At 41.4% G+C, this 15,792-nt stretch overlaps 1 protein-coding gene across 3 annotated transcripts in view; it reads right to left on the reverse strand.

The window, feature by feature from the left end:
• The window catches only part of BACH1 (BTB domain and CNC homolog 1), a 44,635-nt gene extending 31,480 nt beyond the window's left edge, over positions 1-13,155 (reverse strand). For 2 of the 3 annotated variants that reach the window (XM_055701441.1, XM_055701437.1), the window contains exon 1: positions 8,866-9,020. The gene's annotated coding sequence lies outside the window, so the exon portion shown is untranslated. Of the gene's footprint in view, positions 1-8,865; positions 9,021-9,612; positions 9,765-13,027 lie in introns of those variants that run through there. The other variant, XM_055701440.1, reaches the window with a different exon arrangement.
• Positions 13,156-15,792: the final 2,637 nt, after the last annotated feature.

The following is a 15,792-nucleotide window of genomic DNA, read 5'->3' on the forward strand; positions in this document are numbered from 1 at the left end:
AAGTAAGTTTTGGAAGATCTTTTTGGATTCTCATTAAAATAGTCCTTACAATGCAGGTTGAAAGGATTAAAGAACATGAAAACTCACTAACTACAAATCCTCAGTTAGTGCAAGAAAACTAGTACTGTTAGTACAAGAGCATTCCTCAAATTCCTCTCACCTGAAATTCCGCACACCTAACAACCTCATTGTCTTGAGAGGGAGAGGGGAAAAAAAAAAAAAAAAAGAGAGAACGCATATGAACACATGCTAATATAAAAACTACATAAAGAAACACTTGCAGCTGAATCAACCAAGCATGCTATTATGAAGTTCCCATTCTTTAGACAGTGACTTTGAGATTAAAAAAATGTTTTGACTAAGAGGAAAAAAAATATTTTCTAAATACTGGCTATAAAAAAAACTTTATTCTGCTTTATCAAAGTGAAGCAACTCAGTATTTTTTTTGGCGTACAAATCAACAAGAAAACTATACCTAGCCGTTACCTGTAAAATGACTGTATCTTCAGTAAATTTGGACATCTCTACTTTTAATTGACCAGATACATACAAATTTATTTTCTAAGAACATACAAAATTCTTATTGTCTTAATGTTAATTATCTTAATGAAAATTTGCACCGCAACATTTTAAAAAGGAATATACATTTTCTCAAGTACATCAAAGCAAGATCAAGACTCATTGGCAAATACAGATTTCATCCAAGGCTCATTTTTCTCATGCATTCAAATTATTAACGTGGAGGTAAATTTGAAGTCTAGTAAGTGTAAGGTACTTTAAGACTGCAGGTGTGCTCATCTGATCACTTACAACCTGTTACCACTCTCACTCCTAGCTGACTGCAGAACAAATAGTTACTTCCTTCCCCCACAACCTCTGCTTTAGTCACTTGGTGCAGATCCTTAGGTAAACGATAAAGTCTCCTCGTTCTATACATTTTTTTAAAAAAAAGTATATATGCAAAAGATGACTATTATGGCTGACACCAGACAAAGCTATAAGGAACTGCTGTTGCTATGTTACAGAAGGAAAATAATAATCATATTACCTTGGAGTAGATAGCATAAGAATAGGAACATATTACTAGGATATAATTCATAGCAGTGTGATATATTCCTCATCCACACATACAAATCTGGCACAAGGTAGATTAACTGATGTGCTCAGTAGCACAACTGCAATATGTAAAAGTCTGCTCTCAACATCCTGTGGTCAACACAGTGTTACACGAGGGGTGAAGGAAGCTTTGAAGCATCAAGCTGTCACTAAAGCTGACAAAAGCACGCACAGAAACCAGCTTACCCCCATATATCTGTGACAGGGCAAAAGAACTGCTTGATGTTTAAACAGGTGTCTGAAAAATCAGAGAATCACTGGGTCCTGGAAAAGAGTTCTACATTGCATTTCACAAAAAAACCCCACATGCTTTTGAATAATAGATATAGGTGTAGAAATAATGTATTATATAATAATACCTACTTTAAAATATAATATGTACATACATAGTAAAATAATAAAAACAGTAAATGCTTTTACAATAGGTCTTTCTAGCAAGTCACTCCTAAGAGTCAGGATTTGACGCAGTACCACCGTCTCAAGTATTTAATGCTGAGGAGCAGTTTTCCCCATTATGCAAAGGACAGTAAAACAGTCTTGAGCATACTGACATACAACACTCAATATGAGCATCTGCCTTTTTTTGTTGTTGAGCCCAAACTTCACCATGTGCCATAATGATTAAATCCTTTGTGGTTGCAAAAAGCTGATTAACAGAAATCCCATTCAAAGGGGAAAGTTACATGGCAAACCAAAAGCAATAGCAATAAGATGCAGATGTTAAGACAACATTCAAAACCTTGGTACAACAAAGCAACTGTACCACCCATCAGCTCACTGCAAATATTAAAATCAGCAGCAATTATCCCATGTCACTGCCACTTACCCAGATTCCCACTGGACAACTAGGAAAAAATTCCAGCTTTTCTGTAGAGAATTTCTAGAACATGAACGCACTGTCCAAAATGTTTTATTAATAATGAATGTCAAACATACAGGATCATAAAAATCAACCAAAGTGACTAAATAAATAAAGCATACTAATATGCAATGCAGTGAATTAAGAACTTCCTCCAAGCAGAAGTGAGGATTTAAACAGTATCCTGCATTTTGCATCAATGTTACAGAATCCCCCAAAATGCCATATTGTTTACAACTAAGCTTTTCAGCACTTTAAGAGACAGTTAACACCAATTCTGTATGCCTATAGCTGGTTAGTTGTATACTTGCACCATTCTTTCTGAACAAAGATGACAAAAATAGGCAGGCAGATACCTCCAGCTGTTATGACAGCTGCCAGGAATTTTACTACAGAATTAACTCAGACAACAATAAGACAGCTATCAGAAGTTAATTCAGTGTCCTTTACTTTATACTCAAACACCACAAAAACTGAAAAGGGTGGTATTTCAACATACAAAGAGGCACGCTTTACAGCTAAATAGCTTTTTGAACATTGGACCAGCTGATGCTGGAAAGATCCAGTGGTGGTGTTAGAAGAAAATTCACAACTAGAAAGAATGAGTGAGTCTCAGAAATGAGCTCCATAGGCTCTGAGACACTTTAAGGTTGGCTAAAATGGCCCTTAAAACTGAGATACAGGTTCCAGAGTGCAAATCACTGCCATTACTTCTTCTATTTACATTATGATACACCTATGATTTGTGTACACATTTACCAAAATACTTTTTGAACATTCTGAGTTTGAATGTTTAACATGTCTTTAAAAATACCAAATCAGAGCACAGAAATACATGGAAATCAACAACGGTCACGCCTTTCCTACTTTAAGGCTTACATTTTCAGGAAAGATATAGCCAATTTGCCAAACTTACAATTTAAACACTTGGTGGTAAATCTACGGACCTGAAAAAGAAAATCCACTATCTAATGGTCACCAAGATACAATGGGAACCCACAGATACTTGGATTCTCTCCAGTCTAGCATCCAAACCTAATGACTGTCTGTGAAAGACTCACTGTCAAATGAAACACAGGACTGTACTTTGTTACCATCACCTACAATACACTTAAAAGCAAGCAGGGCAATAAACCAAAACAAACTGACCTGTGGTTCTTCTGTCTTAAGCTCTATTAAGATCACAATAATAGCAGCAAGAGCCAAGAAAAAAATACAGGAGCTACAGGAGTTAGATCCTATCAATTCAGTGCTTTCTCTTTAAGAGCAACAGCCTCTTACTTCTTTTCCATCAGTCCATAAATCCATTTCAGATACTCCTAAAGAGAAGAGCTAACCTTTTATTTCTAGACCTAGATATCAATTATGTTGCTCTACCATCACAATCAACACAGTCTACATGTATGGGTTTTGGGTTTTTTTCTAACCTTCAGCTACCATGCATTTCCTGTAAATGATCCAGCCCATGAGTTACCCAGTTTACTAAAAAAGTATTCCTTTGTCTTTACTTACTTAGTGAAGAACCATACACTAACACCACGCTGGATATCAATCCTCTCTAGTAATCACAGTAACTGGCAGTTGTACACAGGTAAAGTTCTTGAAATAAGAGAAAGCAGACAGTGAAGCTTTCCTTCAGTAGCTGCAGAACCCAGGTGTGACACCTTTGCTGTCACTGCTATCCCAGCTGGGTGAACTTGGATGCACAACCAATGCAAATTCAGTTGTGATCACCATCATGGTATATCTAGCAAGATCAACCAAGCACACAATAAAGGTCTGCTCAGCTATCACAATGCTTGTATCATATCTGTACTCTTTAGAAACTTTGAATTCCTGAGCAGTTGGAAAAAAGGCATTGTAGACCCTGCCAAAAAAGAAAAAAAACAGTTTGGAGAAAAACTCTGGGTACTATTTCTGACTCCTACGCTGATCTACTGAGTAACTTCCAGCAGGTCACTTATCTCCCCCAGTTCCCTCAGGGTGGAGATTTACGTTTACTTTATCCTACAAAAAAATTCTGTCATCCACAGCTGTAAAGTACAAAGGGACGACAGCTATCATTTACTACTGCTAAAACAAGACAGTTTGGCTACAAGACAGTTTATTCAAAATACACTGCAAAGGCTTTTTTCTCAAGTGTGGCATCTATGTCCTTGCCCCTGGCTACCTCTCCTTTTAAGGAAATAAAGTTATGTTACAGATGAACGCCTACAGCAGCTAATAGCTGCTGATTCACGTTATGCTGACAAGGAATGAACAAGCATTTTAGTGTTCATGTTTATTGCTTCCCCATCTTCAGTTCAAAATGACTTTAAAAGAAAAAACCGATTAAAAAAGCAAAAAGTAAGCTTTGCTTCGTAAAGGCAGTGCTTTCACCACTAGAAAAAAGTAGGTCTCATCTTCAGATGATTAGCATATTCATAATTAAAATTCTAAAGTGTATTCTTTATTAGTCTAAACACCAGGATGATATTGCTCACAGCTTAATTACATAGATGAGCTTTTAAAAAAGTATTCGGCTGTATTTCTGCAACATAATTCTTACCACAGCATTTGGACTCTTTTCAAGTCACAAGTGAGAATTAAAAAGAATCACGGGAAGTCTGGCAAGTTTTAAGTCTGCGCTGAGAGTCTTAATTTGTTTTTCCAGGTTTAAAGCCTGAATATTCATATTTTTTTTTAATATTTGCAAGTTATATGAGAACTCTGAGCTCAAAGGAGAGCAGTGGAAGGGTGGAACCTGAGATTCCTAGTAGTCACAAGGATCCAGAAGGTGGGAAAGGAAAAAAACAAAGGACTGATACCATGTAATCATAGAAATATTCCACAGAGCAGAGGTTTGAATCGTTTCCATCAGAAGATGATACAAAGCAGCCCATACCAAAGCCAGAAAAAAATATTACTACTTTGCTGTTCACCATTACTTTTCACAACACTAATTGCTTAACTTTTGGATCAGGGGTAAAAATCATGTTGTGGGACATGGTTTGTTGCACAGCTAAAAAATGAAATGGGACTGAAGGTATTTCAGAGACTCCTTTACAGCAAATTCCCATCACTTGTAACCCTTCGATTCTGCTGGTATTCAGAGTTAACTTTGAGAAGATTACAACAATGGACAGACTTCTCAGAGGCATGGTTCACCTAAAAAGAAAAACCCCAAAACACGTAACAACAACAAAAAAACCAAAACCCACAAACACAATGCCAAAAAAAAAATTACTAGTAGAAACTGGGGGGGGTGTGTGTGTGTGTGTTGTTTTTTTGTTTGTTTGTTTTAAGAGCTAGGTTAGATAATAAAATATTCACTTAGTATAAGGGCTTGACTGGCATAACATACAACACTCAACTAACATCTACTGTCAACCCTTATCTTTACTTAAAGGACAAACACCTTTGCATTTATAGCTACATATTCTACTCTGCCACAGTTAAACCACAAGAATTATTTTAATGACTGCCAGAATCCATTCACAAATATGTATGTCAAAATGTTTATAACAAATGAATTTATAATAAATTAACCATCTGAGGTTCTAATGTATCTAACTCAAAGACAGAAGAAACCACCTGAAAGAACTGAGAAGCAAATACATCGCAAGTCAAATGAAATTCTTTCAGGAAATTATATTCATAATCTTGTTTCTGGTACTAGCTTTTTAACTCCGATTTGTTTATACAACTGTTCTTCACAGTATGCAGAACAAACAAAATTCTATGAATATTTTAGATCCAAGTCAGAAAGAACTTCACAAGCATTTCTATGAAAACAGGTTCATCAGAACTGGCAGTACTTATATATTAAGAAAAAAAAAAAAAAAAAGCAGACTACCAGACTTCAAATGGTAATTCTAGTAAAGACCTCCACCAAATCACATAAAGCTGTGTTTCACTTTCTGCATCAGGAAACTGTAGACCATTTCCTATCTGACACACAATATTAAAAGACACGGCCTTACTAGCTGAGCTAATAATGAAGTATTTTTGGGATGGTACCATATACAATACTAACCCTAAAATAAGTGTAAACAGGGAAAACAGACACTACCTATTTACTTATCAAAGTATTAGTCAACGGGTCAACACTGGAATCCAGACAAACACCTACAAACATTATCTTGACAGTTCAAATGAAGTTATTCACAAACAAATTACCTCAATATGATTCTAAAGATTAATTTAAGACACAAGCTCTCATTTAAAGAGATTTTGAGTGACTGATACCCTAAGGCTACCTCTTCTGCTCTCCAATGTATGTCTAATGATTAAAATCAATTTATTTGTATTTCACCAATGCTTCTAAAGTCAATTTGCCCTTCATAGAGCCCCCCTCTTTTTTAAAGCTTCAGTAGCTGAGCCTTACTGTGACCTGCTAACCAACATTTATACAAAATATTAGGGCTTCCCTTCATAGGACTTAACAAAAAAAAGACTTACTTTCACCCTGAAAAGGGCCTTAACCAAAAAATACAGCATACTGCTGGAGATGGAGTTACTTTTGTGACGCAGCCTATGCGTTGTTACAGCAAAATGAGCCTTTCTGGTTTGGCTGGGGTTTTTTTTTTCCCCTCTCCACACTGCTAACCTCTGAACTGGAGGTGGGGGGCAGGGAAAGCTGCAGGTGGGCTCTTCATACATTATCCCCACTGTGGTCATACTACAGTGAATTCATACAACTTAATGGCTGTTTCAGCAGTTATTTTTTGCTCACTCAAAGTTTTGGTCCTACCCACATTTTTGCATTGACTAACATGTCACCTATGGTTTAACTAAGGAGTGCATATAAACAGGACTTACACTATAAATACCACTAAGGTTTTTTCTACCCCTAAACCTCCCCCATGAAACTTTCAGTGGTCAAATTCTAAGGGACAACTACAACACCCGCATTCAAACATAAACATGAATCCTTTGACTAGCGCACCTCTCCTCCCACCTCACACTAGCATGCCTAGTGCAGGGAGAAAGACAGGTCTATAATTAAAGGGACATCTACGAAGAATTTATATTAACACCTCTTCTCATCTCATAGAAGTGGCAAAGTGGGGAGGGCAGGGGGGGAATGACATGACAAGGAGACCAGTTATCTTTCCCTAAAACGTAGAGCAAACTTATTTGGGACTCACACAACCCATTGCAAAGGCATGCCCACTCTACACCCAATGAGAATGCCACCTGATCCAAATGATCAGGCAAGGGGTATGGGTTTTAATACTAGACAAGTCTTACACTAACCTAAGTTCATTACTGTTCAAAATATCCTTAGCATAAGGATTTTTGAACCTACTAAAAGCAAATAAATATTTAGCACACTAAGATCTTGCAGATTTTTTTAGTATAACACACTCCAAAATACAGTAGACGGAAGTTAAACCTCCACTTGAGCATTCCAGTTAGAGTCAGGAGTGTGCTAACGAAGCCAACTTACCGAACACCCCACTTACTGTGCTTTTGTTCATTTCACAAGATGGACAAGGCCAACAAGAGTAGGTTCTTTTTTAGACTAAACTGGGAAATGTACTTTAGAATTACTTCTAAACAAGTCCAAATACTAAGGGATTCAGTGGAGTTAGCTGAAAGGAAGCCCTTCCGCCAAAGCATACAATATGGATATTGTTTTCAGCAACAACTGTTTCTCTCTGCAAATCTGCCACTTTTAGGCCTCACTTTTTGTTAACATCCACACAGGCTTACTCACATGGGTTAGGACAACCAAGAGTAATTATGCCATTTCAGTAACCTTTAAAGTTAAACTCATAAACCACAAAATACGACTTGGAGTATCTTAGTTGCTTTCTTTGGAACTCACCATGGTTGACAGGAACATACTCTTTTGTTTTCTCTTCAGTGTGGCATAATATTTGAGATTAAAGAACTGACCATATTACTAGAGTATTCAGAGTGCTGTGTAACTTTAATTTACAGTGCCTCTAGACTACAATTATTTCGTTACTAGTCAAATGTTTTTCACACACTAGAAGTGCCTTGTTGTAGTGCCTCAAACTGATGTCTGTCAGAAGTTACCACATGATTAAACTGTACACACGTTACCTTTACTCTTCCTTTACTGCTAGAACGTGTGCTCTTTCCTTTCTTAACTCAACAAGCATTTAGAGGGCCCAGCTGTATATGAATCTGGGATCGTGGGATCGCTGTTACGTTGCCATACTAAGATGGAAGAGTGCAAATAGAATTTGACAGAAAAGCGGGTGACGGTTCTGTCACCATCGCTGCCTCTCCAGCACGCCCCGGAGCTGCCGCGCACCCGCCGCACAGCACAGGGCGGACAGGATCCGCACCTCCCCGGTTACCACCCAGAACCCACCTCCCCCCGCTCCCGCGGAGACCAGCGAGCACCGAACGCACCGGCTGCGGGTCCCCGCGGGCGCGGCGGAGTGACGCCGCACCGCCAGCCGGGCCGCGCTGCCCCGCCGGGGGGAGGCACGCCCGTGTCACCGGAGCGCGCGGGGCGCCCGCGGGAAGCGGAGACGAGAGGCAGAGTAACGACTGACCCCGCGGCGGCGCCCCGGGCGAAGGGGGGCAGCGCGGCACCGAGGGGGGGGGGGGGGGGCTCCGCCCCCGCCCTGCGCCGGCCCGGAGGCCCCACGAGCGCAGAAGCCCCCCCGCCGCCCCCGCCCGGGGTCCGACAGCGCCCGCCCACGCCGCGGCGGGACGGGACACCTCGCCGGCCGCGGAGGGGGGTGGGGTGGAGGAGCGGCTCTCTAACGCCGTGAACGCGCCTCAGCCTCCTCCACCCCCCCCGCCCGAATGGTGTTGCCCTCGCCCAACCACCACCACCACCACCCGCTTCAGCCCAACGGGCACCGGGCGGCCGCGCCTGCTCCCGACGGCGGCCGGTTCGGTTCGGTTCAGTCGGCTCGGCTCACCTCAGCGCCTGCTGCCGCTCCTCCGCGCGGGGCCGCTGGGCAGCGCTGTCACCGCCTCAGCCCCGTCCTCCCGCGGCTCCCCCCGGCCCGGCCGCCCCTGGCACAGCCTGCGGCCCGACTGCGGCGCGGGCGGTCAGGTGACTCCCAACAACATGACCCGCCCGCCGCCCCTGCCCCCCGCGCACACCCCGCCCGCTGATTGGACGCGGCGCTCCCCACCGACGCGCAGCCGCCCACGCCGCTGGGCCGTGCGCATGCGCGCCGCCGGCACCCCGCCGGCCGCCGCTCCCGGGGGTCGCGCTGGGCCCTGCTGCCCGCCTGCGGCCCCGCCGGCGGCCTGTCCGCCCGCCCGCCCGCCGGGGCAGCGTGAGCAGCCGTGGCGGCCGCGGGGGGTGGCCTGGGCGCGGGGCGGGCTGTTCGCCGCCTCTCTGAGGGGAAGGGGCTCCGCGGGCGGGTAGCCGTGGCCGGGTGGGAAGCGCTGGTCGCGGCGCGGCGTCGCCCGAGGCCCCGCAGCCGCCGCCCGGTGTGGCCGCCGCGGGGGGACGGCGGGGCGGGACGGGCTGTATGTGTTTTGCTGGTGTCAGACTCTTGCGCTGCTGGACACGCGGCTCGAGGCCTGTGCTGGGAGGTGCCAGCAGTTAATAGGCTTGACAGTAACGCGATTAGTGACACGTGTGTGCCAGGAAATGTTCATCTAACGTTTTGTAAAGGTGCCATCCTGAGGGAGGTTTTGCGGGTATAACTTACTGGGTCGCTGGGCTTACGTCCTGTGGTCCAGAATGCTTTCCAGAAGCGCAAACCGTGTTGATGTGAGAGTGATTTGCTGTCAGCAGGACCCACTGACAGACCTTGTCCTCGTTCTGGGTTTGATTTGTCAGCCAGCTACCAGGCTGTGCTGCCTAAGAGGAGATAAGATGTCCAGTAAGGCAAAAAAATACAGCGGAGCAAGCTGTGGTGAGGAGATAGTCTTCAGCTAACAACAGACACACCGGTGGTAGAACTGAAAATGGTGCGGTGTTACGTTTGAGCTAGTATCCCAATTGAAAGGCAGATCGGGGTGTCCAGTGCTATGTGTATGTGGCTTGTGTACTGTTTTCAGGTCCCAACAAGTATTTTTGTGTGTGTCATCTACAGGTACAAATTCAGTCTGACAGGATGACTTAGAAACTGCTGCTATGTGTTATCCTGTCCAGGACCAGAGAATTTTCCGTACTTTTAGGCTCTGGTAGATACTGTGTCCTGCTAAGGAACGTTGAGTAGCAGTAAGGTCTTTCCTTCTGCTAAAAACAGCCAGAGAGCAAGCAGCTTTGTTCTATGCAGTGTCATCTTGAAGGCAATGCAAAGGGAAACTGATTGAAAGATGGAAAAAAACCCCCACCCTCTATTCTTTTCTGTATTTAAAGGAAAAAAAAAATCTCTGTTGGCCAAATCGGGGGGAGAGTAAACTCCCATGGACCTGTTTATTCAAGGACACCACTGAAGGCAACCTCCCTCCAGAAGCGCTATATATCCTGAATAAAACATTAATGATGGCAAAAGGTGCACTGCCAAGAATACTAATGGAAATTTCATTGCTCTGACATTTTGACAAAGTTTAACCATTTTATTTACGTTTTAATTATGAAATTGCATTTATGCCTCCTATAAAATAAAAGCAGATGAGCAATATACAATCTGTTTTACGCTGTATTTAAGTGTCACATAACTTTGCTGAGCTGTTTTTACAGTAGACATTTTAAACTTCATTTTAACCTTCCTGAGAATTTTTGGGGAAGGTGAGCAAAGATCTTGCTGGTAATATTTAGTAATGATAGGTGTGTATAAAAGGGGAGGGAGTTCCCCTCACGTTTGGGTGTAATGACTGGCCTTGCATAATTCAGAAACAGATGAAACCACGGGGAAAAATGCTTATGGTGGAAAAGCATGGAATGTTTTTCTTAAAAACATACTTTTATATATTACTTTACTCCTACATACTCTTTCCTACAGAGTTATTGCCATTACAATGGTAATGGTAATGAAATTCTTCTTTTATTTACTTTCAGTGGCAAGCCAGTTAGAAAATACACAGGCAGGAGGTCTGAGGGATCTAGAACTGATTCCACCCCCACCCAGTGAACCAGTTTCGTTTTCACAGAAAAAGAGAAAGGAACTTTTCAATAGCTTTCTTCAAAAGTCATTATACCAGATTAAAACTGATAACAGACAGGAAATCCCTGCTGCTTTATTGATTTGTTTGCTAGCTGAAAAGAGGGTTCTGAATGGGATTTTTTTTTAAGTGGGGAGTGGCTGCATTTCACAGGCAGGCTTCACTTTTCTTTGGATCATTTCTAATCCTTTAGGCTCAGTTTTGTAAGGTGCATTTTGTTACTATTTCTTTGTCTCCATTTCTTTAATCGGACATTCTTCATTAGCACCCAAACTAAAAATGACAACCCAAAGCACTGTAAAAGCAGATGTGCAACCATACCCCAAGCAGTAGCTCCAGATTACTTACTTGAGGGTTCCCAGTTGCTCCTGGCTCTGAGAATTTATAGTGAAAATTGTGTGTGCAGATGAAAAAGTCTGATAAAAGAAAGCTGTCTTTTCCTCTGTCGATAACATTCAAGTGAGATGTTAATGCCTTGTCTAGATTTGCACCAGGTGAAAATCTTGTCTTTTTATTACACCTGCTGTAGGCCTGGCATGTAAACTGCAGTTGTCTTCCAAAGCAACACACCGTTCATTTTACTCTTACATGTGCCTGGATTCTTAAGCGTCTTTATTGTGGGCTAATACAGCCGAGTAACAGTTGTCTTTTAATGTGACAATCATGCAAAACAAATAAAAGCAACATCAATGAAGCAAACAATCTACTGTGTTGGCTGTACCTGAGATTAGTCAAGCAACTCTTTCTCTGAAAGGCCTGCAGCAAAGAGGATTATATACCAATATAATCAGGATTATATACCAATATAATCATCCACGCTAACAGCCAGGACAAAAATGTTGCACCTATGCCATGCTGGAGCTAGTGAAGCAAAGAGGACGTCAAATCAAGAGGTACTGAAAGAGTATAAAGAGCAACAGCAGTGTAGAGGATGGGATCAGGCAAGAAATGGAAGATTCAAAAATATTTGCTGAATTAAGAGCAAATCTGGATATTCACTTATTAATTTAAAAATACACTTGTGGTTGTTACGTGTTCATTTTACACACGGATCTTGTGTGCATTCTCTGAGATGGTATGATGCCTTTGAGGTGAGAAGAATCCACTGTGAAGAGGAAAGATTGCCTCTCCACTACCCCCTTTCCCTTGGGAATTCTCTGATGAATCTGTTCATGTGTATTTCTGCTAAAGGAACAAGTTATGTCCAGTGCTTTGTAAATCAAAATGACCACTCTAACAGTTTTCTTTGTATGTAACACAACTGTTATTACTGTGTTTATACACTCCACAGTTTTGATTAAGCAAGGAATTATTGATGGCCCCAATTTGCTAAATACAGCTATGTTATAAAATGAGCAGCTGAGATGTTTTTAATCTAAGCAGGAATCAGCAAAATTGCACATGATGGAGGGAGGGTGTGGTTCTCTCTGCCATTCATATGAAGAGTATATTGAACAAAATTCTGAGGCTTTCAGTTTTGACAGAGGCTAATACAGATTTACCTTCAATGACAGTTCGATAACTGCCTTTTACCTTAAATGTTAAGAAGGCAACATTTAATTTTTTTAGTTATTCATTAGTTATTCATTGGTCAATGTATTCACCAATACAACCAGAGCTTCATTACAAAATAACGTAAGCAATTTGTTGGCAAATAAATTTAAGAACAGCTGTTTGATAATGATATCCAAATAGTACCTTTTTGCTTGAGATTTGGGTACTACCAATTCTTAATGTGTTCTGAATCAAAGTTTCTGCGGTTGCTCTTTATGTTTTCTGTGACTTGTAGTTGTCATGCTCTAATGCATGTTGCTAATTCCCAGTCCCCTAGTACAGTAAAAATTGAGTTGCAGAAATACAGGATGTTCTTGATGTTTAAGCATAAGCAGAAAACATAAAACACCTACCACTAAGACTAAAAGGTGTGGGGGGGTTCTGCTCTTACACTTAAGATTTTTGTAGGGAAGAGAGGGGAACAGAAGAGAAAAGAGTATCAAAACAAAAGGAGCTTACCAAGAAAGGATCTTCATCTCTTGTTGATGTGAGGGATGACGCAATGCTGACTTCCCACACAGCAGGGAATGAAATTATGGCGTAACAGCTTGCTTCTCACTCGTAGTCAGACCAAAGAACTGAGTAAGTACTTTCGTCGTTGAAATTAGACACAACTGGAGAGAGGAAAAATAAAAAGTCCATTTTTTCCCTAAAAAGGAGAAGTAAAACCAACAAAAAGGAGATCTGGAAGCTAAGCTGAAAAACGAGGAAGTACATCTTCCTGCAGATGAATAATGAATATTTTAAAGATAAAACAATATAAAAACAGATGATAAATGCTCACATAATTAGCAAGATGAAAGAAAATAAAAACAGTAAGAGGAAAACAAAGAAAAATGTCCTTTTTTTTTGCAATAGGTATTTTTTTCTGATAAATTGACAACATTCATGAGATTTTAAGTCCCATTATATCAAATGCTGTTATTTCCCTGTGAAGCCTGGCTATAGTTGTGGCTTTGCTAGTGGTGTGCACGCTGGATGCACCAGCCTCAGCTAGCACTAGTTTGTGGCTCAGTTTCACTGAGCTCTGGCTAGTCTATGGTAATGGCCCAGAGAGATGAAAGTGACCTAATCTCTGGAGGTTAGTTGTGTTGACTAAAGGGCACAGCTTAAAATAAGGAATATTTAGGCCATCTTCAATAATATGTGTGATTTTTTTCTGCCTTTCTTCTCTATTCCTGTGCTGAAGCTGGTTTCGTACCATAGAAACTTGGCTAATGTATTCTCCAGCGGTAAATTGCAACATATCTCATATCTATATGCTAAAGATGAGATTGATCTCACCTGTCTTTATCCATCTAAAATTTAGCTCTCTAATCTAAGCTACTTATCTAGGCTGCCATGCACTCAATGGAACTAGATAGGCATCTCCATGGGGTAATTCTTCCCTTCCTATGGCAGATGTCTGAGAGAGGTGTGATGAAACTCCTTTTGGAGATGCCTGTCTCATGCCTGTGTCTGTGGCAAAAGTGTGGATAACTGGGTTGGGCTAGAGGCATAACTCCCAGAGGACTGCACATTGATTGAACCTGTGCTCCCATACTTCTGCGGGATGTGGGGGTCAGAATCCTTCAGAGCAAAAGTGTTGTGGGGTCACTGAGAAAAATAGTTGCTAAAGGCCCATCTTCCTTTCATCTGGAGATGTCCAATTTTGTCTGGCTGAGCAGGACACCTGCCTCAGTGTCAGGAGAGGGTTTCTGTCTTTGGTCCCTTACCTACACTGTACCAAACTGATTATACATACGTAAGAATCCAGCATTTCTGGTTGTCAGCCAAATGAGCGTGCAGATTACTGCAGTAAATCAGGTGTAATAGACATACTGTTGTCCTAGAAGCACCAGGTTTACATGCATAGATTGAATGCACTGCATATATGGAGTACGTCTGATGCTTTCCTGTAAGCACTGGCCATAGCGGTGTAAGCAGCGCTTTACATTCATGCACGTGCAGTAATTCCAGTATTTCCCTGGAGCCACAGATTTTCTTTGCATATATACAGCACGTCTTGCACATCTGCAAGACATGCTTGCAGCAGTGGCAGATGGAGTGGGACAAAATCCCAGCTGGGACTGGTCTGGCCTCTGGAACAACAGATAGAGCTCGTGGCCTGCTTCTGGTGTACTCCTGCGCTCGTCGACACCACGAGCTGTGTCAGGAGTCACCTGGTGGAAAGTGCCACCCTGGCTTCACTGAGCAGAGGCTGAAGACCCTGTTGTACGCACATCCACGTCAGATACGACTTCTGTAGGCTATAGGAGACTAGTCCATTTACACTCTGGTAAATGAAAACCAAACCACTCCCTCCTGTGAACTTGTAAACACAAAAGCTGTGGTTTAATCTAAACTTAGATAACATTTGCTATCTGTAAATCAAGCTATCAGGGAGCTACTCTGTCATGTGATGTATCTAAGTGACTGAAACCACTGGGCTATGTCAATATGTACAAGCTGAAAATCTGACTCTTATTTTAAAATGGTTTTTGAAGTCATTAAATACATTCTTTTAGAATTTATTTCCATACTGTCTGTTGCTGTATGTGTGTGGTACTGTTCTTAGGAACACACGTGGTTATTGTTTGTGGTTTCTTGCTTACAAAAGTCTTTTGTTCATTCTGGGAAAGCATACTGTTAATCACAGGAAAATATTTTTTAATTCGCTGTTTATAAAAATAAAGAAAAAGTGCTTTTCATCTAGAAGTAAATCCTATTCTAGTAAACTGTCTTTTAAAATTCAATTATAAAAGTTATTATCTTAAATCTAAAGCTAATTTGGTCCAAATTCTCAGCAAAGCATCTTGAAAATGAAAACTAGCCTCTCAGTTAAAGCTGCTTTTTTTTCCCAGGTATTATTTTTAAAACAGCAACCTGAAATTAAACAGTAATATTTCAATGGGGGAAAAAAATGGGATTTTTTTTTCTTGAAAATAATGAGATATTATTTTTTATTATTTTGCGAGAAGGGTTATGAACTGTGTATAGACAATGGCAAAAAGGTGGGAAACAGATTTTAAAGTGGAAAATAAGAGGTCTGCTTAGATAGGCTGGGGAAGGTGTATGAAAAGACCAAAGAATGAGAAATGCAGTAGGACAGCTGAAAAAAACTATCCGAGTACTTAGCTTGAAAGAGGAAAACAATTTATTCGTGAAAAATGGATTTCCTTTCCTGGAAACCGGGTGTAAAACTGTTAATGACTGTAATTTTGCAATCAGCAATGCCTGATCTG

This window comes from Falco cherrug, chromosome 2 (genome assembly GCF_023634085.1).
Source record: "Falco cherrug isolate bFalChe1 chromosome 2, bFalChe1.pri, whole genome shotgun sequence".
NCBI classification, from domain to species: Eukaryota; Metazoa; Chordata; class Aves; order Falconiformes; family Falconidae; genus Falco; species Falco cherrug.